Raw genomic sequence first — 21186 nt, 5'->3', positions numbered from 1 at the left:
AACACACAGCCACATGCCAGACCTGTGTGCATACATACACACACACACCAGAAACAAATGTAGAGCACCTCAACACACACACATAACATCCATACACACCCAATGATATCAAAGGCCCTAACCCACACACATGATGTCATCCAATGGCACAGCCTAGGTCTCTGGCAAACAGTATCACCCTGTGCATATGATGATGCCTGTGCCACATCCCTGTCATCCACACCATCGGTGCAGGGACATGCTCATATGGTCTGATGCACAGGGTGAACATACTAGGAAGACGATTGTAGATTAATATTGTTGAGTGGTGTTGACAGGCAGCAGACATACCATGTATTACAGTTTTAGAATGCATTTTATATGTTTGACAGTGTGTAACAACAGTAACAGCATGTTGATCTTGATGGTCTGCCTTCCTCTTTCAGGTGTAATTGCATGTGCCAGGGGATGTCAGTGTTTGTGGTTAGTGTCCCATATGTACATGTTGACTACTCACAGTTCTGTATGACAATACCTGCATGCACTTTGTAGCTTCCACATCACAGTTATAATCTCCCATGTTTCAATTATATTTACTGTTCTAATGATCCAAGAGCATGATAGCTGTGTAGTAAGCTACTGTGTTCAGAGCTGTCACATCCATAGTGGGTGACATCACAGGTATAGTTACCTGGAGTGGGGAGGAGGTAAAAGAGTGGTATAGCGGATGACAAGGGTAAAGGCCAGTAGAAATAGTGGCTTCTCACTGGGAAGCAGTAATACCCACTCCCATAACAGGATGCAAACACAGACACACCCACACACTCAGGGATTCACAGACACAGAAACACACACTCTGACACACACACACACACACACACACACACACACACACACACACACACACACACACACACACACACACACACACACAGTTGCCAGTGTTGGGATGAGAACCCCTGCCTATGTGCAAATCATCATTATAGTACTACAATTACAAGACATGCCACAGTGATTACACATGTACAGGTAGTTGGAATGGCCTAAAATCGAGGACATTGACAGAGATACTAGAGTGCAGTGAGTGTATGTGGGGAGGGGGGGTTCATCAGTAGGCTATGTAACAACAAGCCACACCCCAGGGTGTACATGTTTACAGGTTGTTAGAATGCCCTTCTAAGATTGATAATATCAACAGGGATACTAGATTGCATTGAGTGGAGAGGGGTAGGGGGCATTAACATTTCACTATGGTAAAATACAGCCTCACTCCAGGGACCGGACAGTCATATGTCCACACACACACACACACACACACACACACACACACACACACACACACACACACACACACACACACACTATGGCATTCACAAAGATATACACCTTTGTCACACCCATACAGACACTTAACATGTGTGAGGTGCAACCACCTACCTATGCCTTTCTTTCTACACTTCACTCTGTACTGATGTCTATAATAGTGTTCAGGAGAGTGAAAAACATGTGGAATGTATTCCCCACCATACGTGACATATATGGACACACACACACACCCACATGTGCCAGTACTGTGAATAAAACACCTGCCTATCTCATGATAGTTATTACAGAGGTACAGCACTATCGCATGCGCTTCAAAATGTACTGACTCTTTCCTTTGCCAACTGTGCTGATATATGCACAGGGGAGGTGTTACTGTTACAGGTGTCAAGAGGGTTGCCTTCAGTGTCACCCTTACTGCATTCTACATTGTCTGTCTTCCACTTCAATTAACAAAACCATAGCTTAGCAGTTACACAGATTATTGTAGGAATGGTTGTAACACACCTGTGAGCTGTCCTCAGTAATAATTCATCTGCAAAGTAGCCCCACCACTTAGTAGTTATGTCCAAACATCTGTCCATACCTAATGTACAACTTATTGTACTTTGAGCATATCACCATATACAGTTGGCAATGTTGAGGCTGAATTGCAACAGTGTGATGTATTAAGACTAGTCACCTTCAAACATCGGACACTGCACACGCATGTAATCTAAACACACATCAATACATGTACACATATGCAGTCTACATCAGTAAGTGAACTAGCAGAACAAGAGGATACATTCCAAACCTTCCCCACGCCATGTGTGAAACCTAGCTGAGCATTACACCATAATGGATGTTGTATTCATGTACTGGTAGGACACACAACCACCTTCACTGAGTAGCCAAGTGTACATATATGCCAACAGCACATATCAGCAAGACACACACACAGCAATATTCCATGTCATGATCCTACAAACTGTTACTTGACAGTTCCATGGTGAAGCTAGGGCACTGTAATGGTCAACAGTGAGCACATCATATTTGCCACACACACCTCATGTTTACTGGAAGAGTGCCAGCAATGTGCTCTGTTAGAGCTAGGCAGTACACTCATTCAAGCATGTGCGAGGTCTGTGGCTTGTAAACATCTCACCTCAGCATGTTCTGGCTATTGTGGTAATAAGGCTAATGTCCAGACAGCACACAGCATGCTTGGCTTGTGATTGTTGACATGGGGTATATGTAGGACAACAACAGCTGTGGTATTTATTTATGACTGTACATGTCATGGACATATCACCTGTAACTACTCAGGAACATACAGAGCAGAGCTGGATTTCCCTGAGTCTGTCAATACAGGCCGTGTGTAGGTCCTATGATCCTGTTATTTGAGTATGTTTGTAGGCATTGCATTAGGTGGACATGTCTAATGACATACATACCACATGGTATGATATGATAGGTGTCATGGGTGACCAGTAGAGAGGGAATATTACCTCTGCTGACATAGATAACCCTTATGTACTGTTAGCATGCTATCTGCCATGTGCATGGGTGTAATGCATGTAGCCACCTGTATGTAGAAAGGACAATGACAGCTATGGTATTTTCATTTATGTTGTATGAGTGGTAGTGCAATTGTGCACTACAGAGCCTTCAGCCAGGTGTTCCTCACTGCACAGATGTCAGTATACCCATTGTAGGTTCTACATTGAGCAAATGGATTACAAAAGCCACACATCTAGCATTGGTAAGCATAAGCATCCAATGCAATTGTCTTGTAGGTGTCAGGGTGTTACTTCTGTGGGTAAGGCTTTTGCCTTGGAATGCAACTATATGTGTAAGTGTGACCTAGGTATTATCCACACTCACTTGAAACATGGATGCACGTACTCTGTGTCGAAGGCTTGCTGTTCAGTCATGACAGCCGGGAGAGGTCATCTTGACACCTGCACCTCAGTACCATTACACAATGGGGATCACATGTTATGCTTGCACATGCCACTGTTCCAAGTATAATGCCACTGTTCACAACCTGCTATCAATGTATGCCTTTCAGGGCAGCAAGGTGTGTGACACATGTTGTAGGTAGCATCAACCTGTGTGTCCCAGTTAACCTATTGTCTGTCACTTCCACACATGCATGATTGTGTATACTTCACATATATATGTCAGTACTTCATGTACATGTATGCATGTGTATCACACAGCACAGACACAGATATATCATTTACGGGCCAGATACAGGTATCTGGTAGTAAACCTGTATGATGCGCATATATATTGACAGTTAAGATGTACATATCTGTAAACCTGTGTGCTTACAACAGGAGTCCATTACAACATGCTCTGTACATGTAAGTGTATGAGCATGCACACTGTGGCCTTCTGTGGTTAGAATCAGAGTGCATCCCAAACAGCCCTGTGCTACTAAGTGAATGAGTGTACCCACTGCCACCTTGTGTAATTTGAGTCAGTGTATCCAAACAAGCCCTTTGTTTCTAAGTGTATGAGCATGCCCAGTATAACCTTGTGTAGTTGGGGTCAGAGTACATCCCAAATGGCCCTGTGCTACTAAGTGTATGAGCATGCCCACTGTCACCTTGTGTAATTGGAGTCAATGCATCCAAACAGGTCCTGTGATTCTATGTATATGAGCATGACCACTGTAACCCTGTATAGTGATAGTAGTTGTCCATTCCACAGATGGGCATACTCCAGTTCAGGGCTTGTTGTGCTACAACTATACCTCTCAGGCCTACCTATGTCTTACCTGCAGATGATGTGTCTTGTTTGTGCATACAGGTTGTAATGAACTCCTACTTTAAACACACAGGTTTACAGCTATGTACATCTTGACTGTTAGTATCCCTGTTGTTGTCCTCAATCTTAGAAGGGCATTCTGACTGCCTTGAAACATGTAATCTCTGTGGTGTGTCTCATAACTGTGTGTTACTGTAATAGTGATCTGTAGATAGGCAGGAGTTCTGATCCCACCACTGGTAACTGTGTGTGTGTGTGTTTGTGTGTCAGCAAGTGCCTGAGGGTGTGTGTCAGCAAATGGCTGAGTGTGGTTGTGTGTGTATTTGTGTCTGCATCCTGTCATGACAGCAGGTTATTCTGCATTCCAAAAGATACCACCTTTTGCACTGGCTTTTATCCTTATCAGCTGCTAAACCTCTCTTTCCCCCCTCCACTGTAAGTAATAAGTCCTGTGATGTCACCCAGCTCAGAAGCGGAATCAGAGTAAGTGTAATTGTATGGGTTCTGTGTAACATACCCCAACTGCATACCACTCTACTAGTTACCTTTACATAGGCAAGACGTGTATGCACAATACTGGCAAGTGTGTGTGTGTGTGTTTGTGTGTGTGACTACCCTGTAGCCAGGCATACACATGTGTAATGTCTTTTAACATGTTGCACACCATGGTAGTCATCTGTGGTGAGTGGAGTCTACAAATTATTACATAGTTAGGAATAGAAAAGAATAGACAGTCAAGAACGACTACAGTTGGGTATGTTATTTTCCTGTGCCACTGTCAAGCAGTGGCACAGAAGTGGTCACCGGGGTGTAAGTCCATACCCATCATTACCCCACCCAAACTCCACAATCCCCGGGGTAGATTACCTTAGCCATCATTCCCCACCCCAAACTCCACATACACAACAACCATCCCTTCTCTGGTGAACTGATTAATATTTAAATGTTATAAAACAAGAGATGCTTCTGTTTTGTGTACACGTCAGTTCCTTTGGAACCCTTCTGTGTCACATACATAGGGTGTTCAGACATGTGTGTGTGTGTGTGTGTGTGTGTGTGTGTGTGTGTGTGTGTGTGTGTGTGTGTGTGTGTGTGTGTGTGTATGTATATATATATATATATATATATATATATATATATCTGTGGCTATAGCTGTGTCTGTGTATATGCATATATATATATATATATATATATATATATATATATATATATATATGTACACATCCCGTAGGTGCATATATATATTTAGTTATGACAGTTGTAGAGATGTAGACTTGTCTATGTTGTTTCACAGAGTACAGTACATTCAAGGGTACTGTACATATGTACACAAAGTGACTGTCCCATTTGTTTTCAGTATTGTGGAATACCTGCAGTAAGATGTGTATTATAAAATCCATGAAACATGTATACAACCCAGATGAGTTAGTGGTATGTCCAGTAACCTTGGTGTGCATGGTCCAGGGTACAAGACCTGCAAGGATTTTTGATAATGTCAATTAGAACTGAATAAGACAGTTGTAAGTAGGTGTAAATGTGTTTTTGCGACAGTAAGCAGAGGGAACACACAGGCAAAAGACATATACAACTTGCAGTTCACTTGAAATGCCCTTCTTTGGCAATCCTGTTGATGTCACCCACCTAGGAATACACCTCTGGGACTGCTGTGCCCCAATAATCTCCATAGCGCATGCTGTAACTGCATAATGCTGTAGTGTAATAAACTGGTTTGGTAGGTGTTCTAATCCCAGACATGCCAACTGTGTGTGTGCATGTGTGTGTCTGTCTAAGAAAGAAACAATGCTTTTTAGATTATGCACACTCCTAATAATTCACATACTCACCTTTGGCAATCCTGCTGATGTCACCCACCTAGAAATACACCTCTGGGACTACTGTAATCCAGTAATCTCTGTAGCGTGTGCTGTAACTGTGTAATGGTGTAGTATGATAAACTAGTTTGGTAGGTTTTCTAATCCCAGACATGCCAACTGTGTGTGTGAGTGAGAAGAAAACAATGCTTTTTAGAGTACGCACACTCCTTACAATTCACATACTCACCTTTGGTAATCCTGATGATGTCACCCACCTAGAAATACACCTCTGGGAGTGCTGTAACCCAGTAATCTCCATAGCGAATGCTATAACTCTGTAATGCTGTAGTGTGATAAACTAGTTAGGTAGGAGTTCAATTGCAAGATATGGCAGGTGTGTGTGTGTGTGTGTGTGTGTGTGTGTGAGTGTGTGTTTGACAGTCAGAGCCTGTGTGGAGGTGGCTGTGACTGTCTAACCACTGGACATGTTGGGGAGTGGGTTTTGTAGTTTTGCTATATGGTGGCCATATTATATGTCACAATGTCCTCCTCACGAGGAGTACAGAAGTCAATCAGCCAAGGGACAGGGTTGGCAAGCCATACCCCTACATCTGGCAAAAGGCCTGTTGAACAAAGTATGCTACCCTACTATTACCCGGAATACGGTCTAAACCCATGTGTCATACACAAACACACTTGCCTAGAATATCCCGCTATGTTGCTAGTACCCTGCACATTCTTGACAGATAGTAGGCATGGTGTGATTGCAGTGGGCAGTACAATAGACACATCATTGCGGACAATGCGCCTTCACTATGTTCCCCACTGGATGCCTGCAACATATGTGTTGCCATCAAATGTGATCCACAAAGGAAATACAATGCCTTACACACATGCACTGTATGGACAGATGCCACTGACACCAGAGAATACCTGTATCATGCTATCAATGCAGATGCAGGGTCAACCTGCTGTCTATTAGCAGGTCCTGCCACACCAGGCCAGTATCGGCACATCTGATGATAACAGTCTGTGTGCACAACATGTGCCAGGCAAACCAGGTACACTTATACATGTCACTGTACATTATTGTGGGACGTGCACATCCCAGGCAATGTCCATGTCAAGGACTATCAAACACAGACATGGCATGCATTGTAAAGCAATGGCCACACACAATGGTAACCAGGATGACAGGAGAGTTCATACAATACCCATCTGTGTGGGACATTGCAGACACTACACCCCTGAACCACACTGCACAACATTGCCAGGTGGTGTGATACCAAGGATTCCCCCTCACCCAGCCTTGTACAGCCATCTTGCACAGCCAACCACTACACAACCATGAAGCAATGCCCACATGCATGTCAGTACTGGCACCTTGTGTCTGCGTGTGGGGTATGATGTTCCCAAACACAGTCACACCCAGTATAACTCCCATTGGCATACTGACTGATGTTAGACATGTTCACATCCCCTAGCCCATAGAACCTCAGGATATCCTCTGTGGTGCATGTAATACCTGTGCATTACTGCAGTGTGACAAACTAAGTAGTTAAGAAGTGTATTTGTGAGCCTGACAAAGTTTCAATGTGTCTGGGTCCTTTAAAGAGTGTGGTTGTGTTGACAATGACATCTGTTCATGTGTACAGCCATGTGTGCTACACCTAATGTATGTCTACTATATCTCTGTTGCAGATGTCGCTCACCAGCACACATATATGTTCTTACAGCACACCAACATGTCAGCTATGTGGCACATGGAGTAACTGCATGCACTTGTAATAGTAATGGCTAGTCACTCAGGGGTTTGAACCCCTGTACTGGTAGGTGTGTGACAGACGATGCATAGGTTTTAGTTTCCAAGCCCTTCTCTGATGTACTTTGCCTCTGTCTGTCCCTCCCACACACTCTCTGGTGGATGTGGAGTTGTACACCTGCTCAGCAGCAGCTTGTGTTTTGTACATGATGGTCGTAATCAGGTGATGGTCTCTGCAGCTATTGCAGTCCTCCTCTAGCTGTTTGCATGTGGAACAGCTGTGGTGACATTCCCATAGCCAATCGCATGGAAACAGAGTACAATATCTAGGAACATCATGTTAGTGTTTGCCCATGACAGTCGCTGTGAGTGGAACCTGGATCTGGTGTTTGGTAAACAGCATCATAGATGATATCTGGATATTCCTCAAACAACATACACAGTGGAAAATAGCCTAAAGACAGGAGGGTGATGCGCCAGACATGACTACATCATGTAAGTGTAGCTATGCTTCATTGAGACTACTAATTTAACAGGTTGTGTGTGGTAATGGCTTGTCTGCATGCTTTAAAACTGACAAGACAGTGCTCTGTTTGTGAGGAAACCCCCATCTGTAGGGCCATCTGTGGACTGGTCAGTGTGTGGAACCATTTGTTCCTTGTGTTACTCACTGAACACATATCTGTGAACTGCAGAAGCATAGTGTGAGGATTGCAGTCAGTAAATGGTGATAATGATGAGAGTTACTGCCAGAACATCTCTGATTGTACATATGTTACAGGGAACAGTGGTATGACAGTTACTGTCTGGGGTTGTCACAGTGATATGCCAATAATGGGCCACTGTTCTTAGCTGCAGTCACAAGTCTTCTACGCTTTGTATAGATGTCATGTAGTATATATGCATGTGTTGTGCTCCCTCTGCAAATGTATGACATCTGTTGTGTTGGGTTGATGGTCATATCTATGCATGCTGTTATAAGTAATCCTGAATGCTGTTGTCTATTACTAAGCCATATATGTGTTAAAACTGCCAACACCATATGCTGTATGGGATTGGAGGCCCCTTCGGAACCTCCTGTCCCACTTCAGCTGGCCATGGCACTGGGCACCAGCACGTCTGGGGCCCAGCCATGGATCTCCACCTATGTTGGCTCTGCACCACATTCTGGTGGAACCGCCACTGAGGATGGGGCTTGTGCCTCCTGGGAGCAGTTCCAGACAGGAACTTGTCAGCCATCGTACAGTCCCGACATGGTGCATAGGGGGCTCAATAAGGGGTTTCATGGCCAGGTACACCAGCTCAAGGGCAGAGTGTCACATTTAAAGGGTGAGCCTGCCCCTCCTAGACAGCCCCCAGCACAGCCACCTTTGAGGTTGTGAAGGTGCAGTGGTGGCTGGCCATGGGTGGGGTCCTCCATCCCACTGTTTCCATCTGGGGGTTCATGGGCTTGTGACTGCCGAACACCCCTCCCCGTCCAAGGTGTATCCCCCTCACATGTGTCATATACCGCCCCTGTATGCTGTCTTGTCTGTCATCTTACCCAACCTATCCTCCAAAAGCATACCTACTCTCCTTGCCCAACATCTCACTCTCACCTTACGAAAATGGAAACAAAAGGCCAATCTGTTCCCAGAACAACATTTGCCCATACATAGCTGTCCATTTCACACATGTGTACACTGGACACATGTAACCTTTTTAATTTGCATCACAACATACTACTGTTGTCCTCACCCCCTCTCTGTCAGGCACATGATCCAGGTATGCACATGACTCCTAAAGGTTCCAGGTACAAATGATGCAGACGACCCCATTGTACACATGACACTACCGGTCCCTCTATGGTTACCCCATTTACCTTTTTCATGATGATGATGTCGCACACAGCACCTTGCAAGAGTACTGTCCAAACATAATGATTGGACAGGAATTGTTTTGTTAATGTAAATAAAATGCACAGAGTAATGTATTTGGCCAATGTACAAATGTTTGCGTGTATTAATGACACATGTCTGTCTGAGGGAGTCTTGATATTACATAGGACATCACCACTACATAATACAGGAGTTGCTGGTGTTTCCCTTTCAATTCTTTTTTAATGCTTTGTTGTCACATGGGATGTTCTTGATATATCTACATATATGTATGTATCTATATCTGGACATAAATACCCACACATCTACATGATGGAATACATTTCCTATACTGTTGAATGACTGTGCTGGATGATATGTTTGTGATAAAATCCAATATCTGCATATCTGCCATGGCTTAGTGGTAAATCACATTGGCTGTGGTGTGCAGGGTCCTGGTTTCGAGCCTTGCAGAGGCCCTTTATTTTGTTGCTGGGCAGAACAAGGGCCATTGGATACGGAGTGATTAAGGTACTTTTAAGCAGTTGTGAGCGGGTTTGTGTGACTATAAGCAGTGGTTACATTTGGTCACAGTTCCTTACACTCAGTTACCTTCTTGATAGCTTAACCTGTGTAGGCAGTGCTTACCCCCACGCAAACAGGCTGTAACCCGCTCACTGCTGCTTAAAAGTGCTTACTCCCACTTACCCCCACGCTAATTTCTTTAAAAGACAAGAAAAAAGAATTGATAGGAAAGTGGTGAAAAAGGGGCACAAAGAGGGAAACACAGTAAGGAATATAGCTAGGGATGTGCAGGAAGGGTGTAGGAAAGGCCCATAGCTGTCCATTTCTTCTACTGCAACGGCTATGCATATGCAATAAATTTGGTGGTACATTTGGACACTCACATCCCTGAGAGAGGAGTGAGGACAACAATAGTATGTTGTGATGCCAATTAGAAACATTTGCATGTGTCCAGCGGACATGTGTGCAAATGGACAGCTATGTATGGGGTGTGTTTTTTTTGTGGGAACAGATTGCCCTTTTTTTCTTTTATGTTTACGTAAGAGTGGGATGTTGGGGAAGGAGAGTAGGTATGATCAGGGAGGATAGGACGACAGACAAGAAAAACAAGACGCATACAGGGGCAGTATATGACACAAGTGGGGGGAACACCTTGGACGGGGAGGGGTGTTTGGAAGTCGCAAGCCCATGAGCCCATAAATGGATACAGTGGGACTGAGGTCCCCACCCATGGGCAATCACCACTGAATGTTTGCAGCCAAGAAGGTGGCTGTGCTGGGGGCTGTGTAGGAGTGGCATGCTCACTTTCTAGTTGTGCCACTCGGCTCTCAAGCTGGCATAGGCAGTCTCGAATCTCCCTGTTGAGCTCCCTAAGCACCACGGCCCAGACGTTACTATGGGTGACAGGTTCCAGTCCGCTCCCACTCCGGGGGGGGCTGAGCCCCATCACCTGTGACAGTTCCACCTGAAGGTGGTGCATGGCTAATGGACGAGGAGGTCCCAGGCTGGGCCCCAGATGTGCTGGTGCCCGGTACCATGGCCAGCTGAGGTGGGACAGGTGGGTCCGCTGGGACTGGCCTTCCCATATGAGCTATGTTGTAGCATGTTTAAGGCAGATATAGGTTAGTAATAGTCAACAGCATTCAAAATTAGGTATACCAGCATGCATAGGGCACCAGATATAAATTGTTGAAGAGCAGGCAGAACACATGCATATATGGGTAAACAGTGGCCATTACAACGACATGCAGGTTTCACTGATGGCAACAGGCCAGCAATATGGGAGTATTTTAACATGACACATGCACAGTAACAGATGTGAATATTTATAAACCAATAGGACATATGTCCCAACAAAGGTTAGGAGTGTAGACATACCAAATGAGTTGTGTAAATCGGTTATTTTGCCCATATGGTAGAGGTGAGAGAGAGAGTTCAATTACCAACTAATAAATCCTTGTTGTTTTCACAACATTCATAGTCACTCCAGTGGTCTGTCCATTACATGTATTATTACACTACCCAATGGCATTATATTGTATAATGGTATGTTTGTAGATTAGTATATACGGGACCTGTGTCTTATGTACAGGCTTGACTAAATGCAGGTGTTAATGCAACATGCTTTGAGACTTCTGTAATACACTTTGGGTGAGATGCCGGGATGACAGGTATATTTGCATGTACATTCTCTGACTATGTACAAGTCTGACTATCAGTTATATGTCATTAACAGCTGCCTACATTTCTTGGATCATCACACTAACTTGTCAGGGGAACAAGGCAAAAGGCAGGTGATGTGGGTCATTTATCAGGACATACTGGGCAGATTGGAACAGTTGAGGAGTATGAATATGCATACCACTCTCTATTTAAACATTCTAGCAAAATCTGTACAGTTGTTAAGTGTAAATATGCATACACCTTTCTCTCTGAACATTCTAATGATTATGCATACAACTTACGAGAGGTCCTTGGATCCAAAGCCCTGCTGTGTGTGACAAAAGCATTACAGTTAAGATCTCTATACACTATGCTATCAGGCAATTGTTCTGAGGCTTTGCAATCTATTTTGTCTAATATGACTGACCTTTTTGCACTTCTGACATTGTTATACAGCACTTCATACACATTTTATCTGCATACCACAATGTGGGTAACACTGCTTACTACCACAGTACTATTTAATAACTGCAACAGTACAACAACATATGACTGCAGAGTAAACAGAAGCAATGCAGGGGTTACACATTTATTTGTAACATATTACACTATTCTGTATACTGGTACAACACTTTCTGAGGCTCTTATATTTATTTTGTATGAAAGTACATGCAGGCTATTTACTAACCTGCCTCATGACGCCTCCTTTGCAGCCTAGCATCATAGGCTTGCTGGTTCGCAGCACGCTCATTTGCAGTTGTCAGAGAAGTACAGTGATATTTAGCCATACCTATCCATTGTATACACAAGCTAGGCAATTATTTACTACATAGTGGAAGGAGTACTTACTCAGTTCTGGGGCAGTCTGCATCTGCCTTGCTTCCTAGATCCAGTGTTGACATCCCCCCTCCACCGCTTCAGGTCTGCATGGTGGTGCCTGACCTGCTCACCAGTCCGGTGGATACCTGTGGAACTAGTGAGGTCACTGGCGAGACTGTCCCAGGCCTCCATTTTGTACTGCGAGCCTTGGTACTGGCCCTGCACTAGTCTCCTGTCATGGTGCTTTACCAGGAGCCATACCATGAATTTGGACTCCTAGATACCCCAGCACTGCACTTTAAAGCGAGTGCCTTCTCCCACTCCAGCCATTCTGCCTGCAGCGGGGGTGCTACAACCAGTTATGAGCCATATTCCCGCCTCTTCCCTTTAAGTAGGGCTGGATTCCCACACTTTTCCATAATTGGCTAGTTTCATAAAGGCTAAGCTATGGGCATACCTGCTTAGTTCAGGTTGGCACTGCTTAAAGAGGTGTACCTGTGGGCATATTGTACTGGCTTCCCTACACATTGCTTACAATTACTTAGTTGGACTGTGCTGTGATTAGCATTGCTTATTGGTTATCTAGCATTATATTTGACTTTTGTCAACGATATCTTACTCATTACAGGCTATATATGTGTCTGGTATCCATAATTCATGTGTACATACACTTTATGGGGTCCTGGGGACTTCAGAACCTTATTACAGTGACACCTCAACTATATGTTTACTGCAGCACTCCAATTCACATATTTATGGTCTGTGGCAAGTTATAGAACATTAAACTGTACATAGATTCAGTTCACATATTTGATTTGTTTCATTGTTGTGAGCATTAGTTTGCTGATACCTCCTTTATATGTATTGCTATCATGGCGTAGTGGATTACTACTATGACTGTGATGTACAGGATCCTGCATTCTAGCCTTGCAGAAGCTGGTTATTTTGTTGCTGGCCAGAACATGAGCTGTTGAGTACAGAGTGATTAAGGCACCTTAAAGCAGTTGTGAGCGGGTGTGCGAGGGTTTGCGCATAGCTAAGCTATGCTAATCTCCGTTTACAGTTTCTTACACTTAGACTCTACATTTCTTCACCAATATAATACTCGCATACCGGCGCCCAAACAGGCTTACACCCACTTGCTCCCGCACTTGCCAATGCAATGCATTTGGTGTTTGCATCTGACACTCACACCCCTGGGTGGGAGTGAGGACTACGATATTACCTTGTGATGCCTATTACATCAGATTACATGCCTACAGTATTGGGAATGGCTGCCCATTAGGTGTAAGCATGCCGGTTGACTTTACAGCATCCGCAGCCTGTCTAGAGTTTGCTTCATACTATTGGTGTGCTCCTCTTACAATCTGCACCTGTCTGGCTAATACCTGGCAACTGACACCATTAAATACATACAAGTAATTGGGTTTTGGAACCCACATCCTTCAGCCAAGTCATGCCACTGCATACTTATTATTCTATCATCTTTCTAAGGTTGTAAGTGGAATATGTGCTTTCTGTCCCTATCAGACCTCTCAAACGATTGGGGGCAAATATCAACTGAATCAGGGACAAGTCATGACAACATCAGGGACAATCAGGGACACATTTAAAATATTAGTGATATTAACTTGAAACATTGACAGACTCAGAGCATATGAATTAATACACATTTTCTGAGGTAAAAAGTTTATAACTCTTAATTATTGTCATGATTCATTACTTGCAATTCACCACCTTTCCTCCAAAAGTCACTAGTTTTAGGAGGGATTAAGAGGGACAGAGTTCGAATTTGAGTCAAAATCAGGGACGTCCCTGGAAATCAGGGAGAGTTGAGAGGTATGGTCCCTATTTGTTTCCCCAATGGTTTATGTCTTGTCCAGTGGATTTTCTCTTAGGGGTTGAGAGGTATGCGTGTAAGCTCTGCCCATTTCGGAATATTACTTACATTCCCGGGGCGGGCCTAATATGACTGTGCCAGCCAACACCTGCACGCCTAGGCCCATAATTGCATACCCATAGCTCCCCCACCTGCACCTCCTCTACAGTACTCATCCTTACTGTGGGTGCAGGTGGGGTATAAACACACCACTACACACTGCCCACTCTCCGCGTGTCGGGACACATGTCGTACGTTGTGTCGACCCATGAGTTATCAAGCTTGCACAACCTACTGGTCCGTGTATGTCTACAGCCTGGTTTGATGCATCATTGCAGGGACTAACTCTGATGATCAGTAATTTTTGGGGTGTCCAATAAGGGACATTGATGTCTTTGTTTCAAGATTAGACCTGGCAGGTCTCTCCCACTGGTAATATCCTGCCGGTGGTCTGGGAAGCAGTGGTGTGTTTACTTTTATTGTGTGTCTTTATGTCTCACCGGTCTAGTTGGGGGGGGCTTGATGCTACATGTTACACGTTTGTTGATTGGACCCCTCACCCCCATATGCACGGCCTGTGAACATATTTAATTCATAACTGCTGTATCATATCCTAGCTATATACATGTGTATATTTACAGACACATACACACACACACACACACACACACACACATATATATATATATATATATATATATATATATATATATATATATATATATATATATATACATTACTATATACAGATATATCTGTATATGTATACATACATGTATATATTTATATATTGCTGTCTATATATATATGTAACGACATATGGGTCTATGGGTGTCTGCATATGTATATATCTATATGTGGGTATGTATATGTATTCTGTCTCTGTATGTATACATTTGTACTATAGAGAGGGAGAGGTATATCTCTATGTCGCTATGGGTAGTTATACACACACATAACTCTACATATATACATCTGCAGCTGGTTATTCCATTCCTTGTCATGTAGATTACACTTTGCTGCAGTGGGACTCATAGCAGGTGTAGCTGCTGATTGGGTGACTCCTCTGCCCAATGAACACTTTTGCTTGCATCCCTGGGGCTGTCCATATAGACCCACATCAGCTAACACCTGCACACCTAGAACCATAACTAGCTACCCATAGTTTCCACACCCACACCTCCTCTACAGCATCCATCCTCACTCTGGGTCCTGGTCAGATCTGAACACACCACTACACGCTGCCCAGTCTCCACTTCACGGGACCCATGTCATACATTGTCTCGACCCATGGGTTATCAGGCTTTCCCACCCTTGTATTCCGGGTATGTACACACCTTAGCTAAAATGCTCAGCGTATCACCTTCCTTTGGTTATATGTCAATTTGTGGGGCGTCCCACAAGGGACGCTCCTGTCTGTGTTCCAAGATTAGATTTCATGGGTGCACTGTGTACCCCCCCCCCGGTTGTATACTGCCTGTGGTGTGGGGAGCAGTGGAATATTTACATTGTTTGCGGGTTTGTGTGTATGTTTCCTGTGTCCGGCTGGGGGGGGGGGTGGAAGGACATGCTACGTGTTTCATGTTTCTTGCTTGGGCCCCCTCATTTCCATTGGCATAGCCTGTGAACATATGTCATTCTTGTGTGCTGTTTCCTATCATAGCTGTATATCTTACAAACCTACAGTAAACCTTACATACACAACTATCTATGCACTAACTTTAACCCAAACCCTAACCCTAAGGTCCATCACTATCGCACACTCACTTAACCCGCACCCTAACCCTAATTCACTTAACCCACCCCTAACCCTAAAGTCTGTCACTATCACACACTTACCTTAACATGTCAGTGTTCTCAGCGTCGGGCTTTTCAACTGTCGGTCATCTCCGTTGTCAATCATCCGGTGTCGGTGTTCTCGTCGTCGGCATTTTCAGCTTTCGGTGTTATCAGGTAGACCCATATATATATATATATATATATATATATATATATATATATATATATATATCTGTAAAGCAATGCATACACCGCGCAAACGCACTTACACACGCTTACTGGTGTTTATATATGCTTAAACCTGCTTACTAGTGCCTTATTCATTATGACACTGACACTTCGCTCCAGTTCACTTTTAATTGTTATTATGCAGATTATACAGCAGACAGATGTCGAAATATGTTCATATACAGATTACTGATGGAAAATGGTATGTGCTGCAGTGGGATTCGGAACAGGAATGTCTGTTCATTAGGCGGTTGCTCTAACCAATACACTATTGCTGTGCTGCTTCATTTGCATATATACCCATATACCCATGACTCCTAGTTCCCCAAACTCCCACCCCAACGCTTCACTAACACAGCAGTCATCCATTCTCCAGTTGGATACGAGGTGTATCCACACCACTACACAATGGCCACTCCCTACTTCTATAGACCCATCCCATGGGTTGACTCACTCCACGTATCCTCAATAATCCCCATACTTTTAGTCCACAAACATTACTGACATGAGCGACCAATAGGACACTATTCGCAATTTTTGGGTTGTCCCAAATGGGACACACATGTCTTTATTTCAAGATTAGACTCTATACTTCATTACATCCTTACTCCTGTTAACATGACACTACAATAAAATAATAAGCATGACTATGTGGTAACACACATGTTACACATGAGAGCTAATTATGTACGAGTTTGGCATAATTAATTTACAAATAGACCGGTTTAATGATTGGCGTTGCCGTAGCAGGCAGATCACAGGAATGATTCCATGTGTGAGAAAGTCCTCACTTGAATTTTTGAGCTCAGCACTGACTTCAGACATTGTACACACTTCTGCGTTTTAGCAGTTTTGTCCCTTCCCTCTTATGCACAACCTATTATTCTATCTATAGTTGAGGTTTGTAAGGGCACTTTCATGTTATTTATGTCTGCAAAAGGAATGAATGTGTTACAGGGAATGTACTTCTACATATAGATATATGTATGTGTGTATGCTTATATACTTATAACGAACTCGCTGACGTCCACAAGGTGGTCCAATTAGAACCAGCCCATCCAACCCTGACATGCCTGGATCCATAATTTCATACCCATAGTTCCTCCACCCCACCCGAGTTCAACATACAGGCATACCATCCATTGTCCAGTTGCTATCGCAGCCATGACACACCTCCACACATTGCCCTCTCCCAAGCGTTAGGTCCCTACACGTATGTTGTCCCAACCCATGTATTATCAGGCTCTCCCACCATTTAGTCCTTGAACATACCTGCCCTTGCTTATGTAATGGTCGGAGGTCCAATCATCCTATCAATATTTTGGTAGTCCCACCAGGGACTACCCTCTGATTGTTTGTAAAGTAGACTTAGCAGATCGACAATGTTACTCCCACTGGTAGTATCCTCCCTGCGGTGTGAGTAGCAGTGCTTTGCTCACTCCTGCCCAGCTTGATATGACATATGCTGACAGCACTATATAATACTGGAGGAGATGTTGATTCCCTTGTCATTCCTTTTGTATGCTTTATTGTTACTACATTCATTCTTCATATATATATATATATATATATATATATATATATATATATATATATATATATATATATATATATATATATATCTTTACATACTTATATACATTTCCTATGCTGGGCACTGCTTACACCCATGCAAGCACACTCATACTTGCTTACTGGCACTTATATGTTTACTACTACTTATTTGTGCTTACACCTGCTTACTAGTGCCTTATTCATTATGACAGTACCACTTTCATTGAATGAAATTTTGTTAAACATTTCATGCGGTACTCCAGTTCACATTTACATGTTATTATGTAGGTTTTACAGCAAAACCACATTCATTCCATATGGAAAATGATACATGCTACAGGTGGACTCGAACCATGAATACATGTTTGTTAGGCAGATGCTCTAACCGCTACACTATTGACGTTAACATTAAGTCTGCATGTTTTTCTGTATTTGAATGATTTTGATGTGTAAGCTACGCTCAGCAGGGGGCAGCGACAGGCAAACACGCTGCGCTTTGCTTACACTTTCGATATTGCAGCAATACAAATGTGAAATAGGGACACGGGGAATCTAATTGTGAAAGTTCTAGGGACGGGGCTCAACATTTCACTACATGCTTGTGTGTTTACTTCAGCTTTATTTCAGTGTTCGTGGACACTCTTGTATGCTTAGCATACATTTCGGTATCCACAGACACTGAATTACTGGCTTACTATTAGAAGTGGGCTCTAATAGTAAGAATAGTAAGTTGTGCAACTGTGGGGGCATGTCTACACCTCTGTAGAGCACTTGTACACGCCCCCTGCACTCGCACACGTTTCCTGCTGCGCCATCTGTAATCAGGATGCTCGGAGCGAGGCTAAAACCGTCCTTGCGCCGAGCTTCACGAATTCCGGGGAATTTCTTTTGAATTTAAGTAACTTTCAGTTGCATTAAAGAATCCCAATCCCAAAAGTAAGATCTGTTGCTAGTTTGTCAATTGCCAGCCAAGTCAAATAATGATTTTAATGAGAGATTATTTAGATCTTAATTATTCTTTTAAAATGTACAACAGAGTAATTGCATGCTATGTAGAAACCTTAGCAGAGTTTGTAAATGAGAAGTTTGCAGTGTAATGTATGCATGTGCCAGGGACTGCTTAAATGAAGAATGAAGAATGAAGCAGTGCTGTTTCCACAGAAGAAACTATTTTATATTAATATCTTTATCTATGGATGTCTATACCTATCTATGTATCTATCTATATATGTACATCTATCTCTCTCACATATATATATATATATATATATATATATATATATACATATAAAAATTTATTATTGAAATTCCGAAACTGCTTTAGAATGTCAACCGGAAATGCTGAATTTGGAATTTTGAAACAGCAACCAAGGCAAAAATGAATACATTGACATCTGTAGTTCGATATGACATAGCAGGAGGTGACATCAGTCACCCATGCTACACACATTAATATACTGTTACACTCTACATTCAATTGTAAGTTCATTTTATTATTTTGCAGGAGGGCAATGCACCCTGCACCCTCCATGTGTGTTTGGGGGTTCTGTGCCTCCCACACCCCCTAAAATTTAAATATTCTAACTCTGAGATTGCAATACAGTGAGGAAATGGGGTAATCCACTGTTCCTCACTGAACTGCGATCTCCACTCAAAATTCTGAACTCAAATACTTGAACTACACTATCCATTTGATGCAGTATAGTAAATATATTTGGGTTTGCAAAACTGTATCTTTGAAAACTGCAAGTTGACATTGTCATACTCGATCGACTGCAGTTCACACATCTCATTGTAAACTATATACATATATATCTATTTTATATATATATATATATATATATATATATATATATATATATATATATATATATAAACACACACACACACCACTCACACACACACACACACACACACACACACACACACACACACACACACACACACACACACACACACACACACACTTACACACACAGCATTTTCTAAGCATAATGTGTGTCACTATTACTTGAATATGTCTTTCCCTTTTCTCATTTAACTAGATACTCACTTATAAAAATGAATCGCCTAACACATCATATACAACAGGTCTTCTGTGTTTACATTAATCAAGCAAATCAGTCACTTGATGTTCAAAGATACCATTGCAAAAGTCTGAAATATTACTGTAGAGAAATAAGTAAACGTGGCGAGGGTCTACAAGTAAATAATATTATCCTACATTATTGGAGCTTTGGAACCAAGTGCACAGTATACCAAAAATATAGATAACTGAAAAGCCTACAACATTTTATCCACTATTTCTTGGATTTGTAATTCATTGTATTTGATTAGCACATGCTATGTCTGCATCAAAGTGGAAACTGCATGATGAATTAATTAAGGTTTGTTGAAGTCTGTATTCAATTAATCCTTCCTAATCCTTTGGAGATGTCCTCTAGTCCAGTTTGAAATTAGCTGTATCTGCTAAATTGTCAAGCTGAAACTGCAGCTGATAAGGCAAATTCAAATTTCTGACAAACTAGTGGAAATGTGAGCTTTGGTAATGCATTGTCTTATTGTTATTGTGAGGGCACAGCAGCTTTTTTACTATATCTTGAAGTTTTGACTTACAATACTGATACTGGCAGTATTATAAAGTTGTACAGTTTATACTTAACACATGAATGTTGACTTTTTGTAACATTCTGCTACAGTTTTTCATTATACCTATTTTTACAATGGTGCGTGAAGTAAATAACTGATCTTTTTGTCAGTGTTATAGTGCACACCAACCAGTAATACCTGTTTTAGACTGTGAGATTAGTTTTGGCTGGGGAGGCATGACTAGCAAGCAAACATTAAGTAGTGACCTAAGGGTTCTCCTCATGCCTAGTGTTTAAAGGTCAGTAGAAGTATCAGCAGTGTTAGATTGGGAAGCATGGAATAAGTGATCAGAGGAGAAGTTACCAGATTGGCCACTGAGCTTCATCCCAATTCATCCATAAAGGAAATGATGCAAAGAATGTTCAAATACTACAGTTTCTTTACAAACAGAAGGGTTGCAAAGATGGTTAAGTAGCCATGGGCAAGAGGTTCACCCATTCAAAACACATGCAAAAAGATCAACACATTACTTTTATAGGCGAACAAGTTATCTTCTCTTCTGTCAAAGCCAGCCAAAGCTACCATAGGCAAAGGAATACTCTTATTACAAATTAAATATGGATTACCCATTATAGCTGTAGCCTCAAAGAAAAGTGCCAG

This window comes from Protopterus annectens, chromosome 11.part0 (assembly GCF_019279795.1).
Source record: "Protopterus annectens isolate FY-2018-M chromosome 11.part0, PAN1.0, whole genome shotgun sequence".
Taxonomy (NCBI): Eukaryota; Metazoa; Chordata; order Ceratodontiformes; family Protopteridae; genus Protopterus; species Protopterus annectens.
This window is presented reverse-complemented; position numbering follows the sequence as displayed.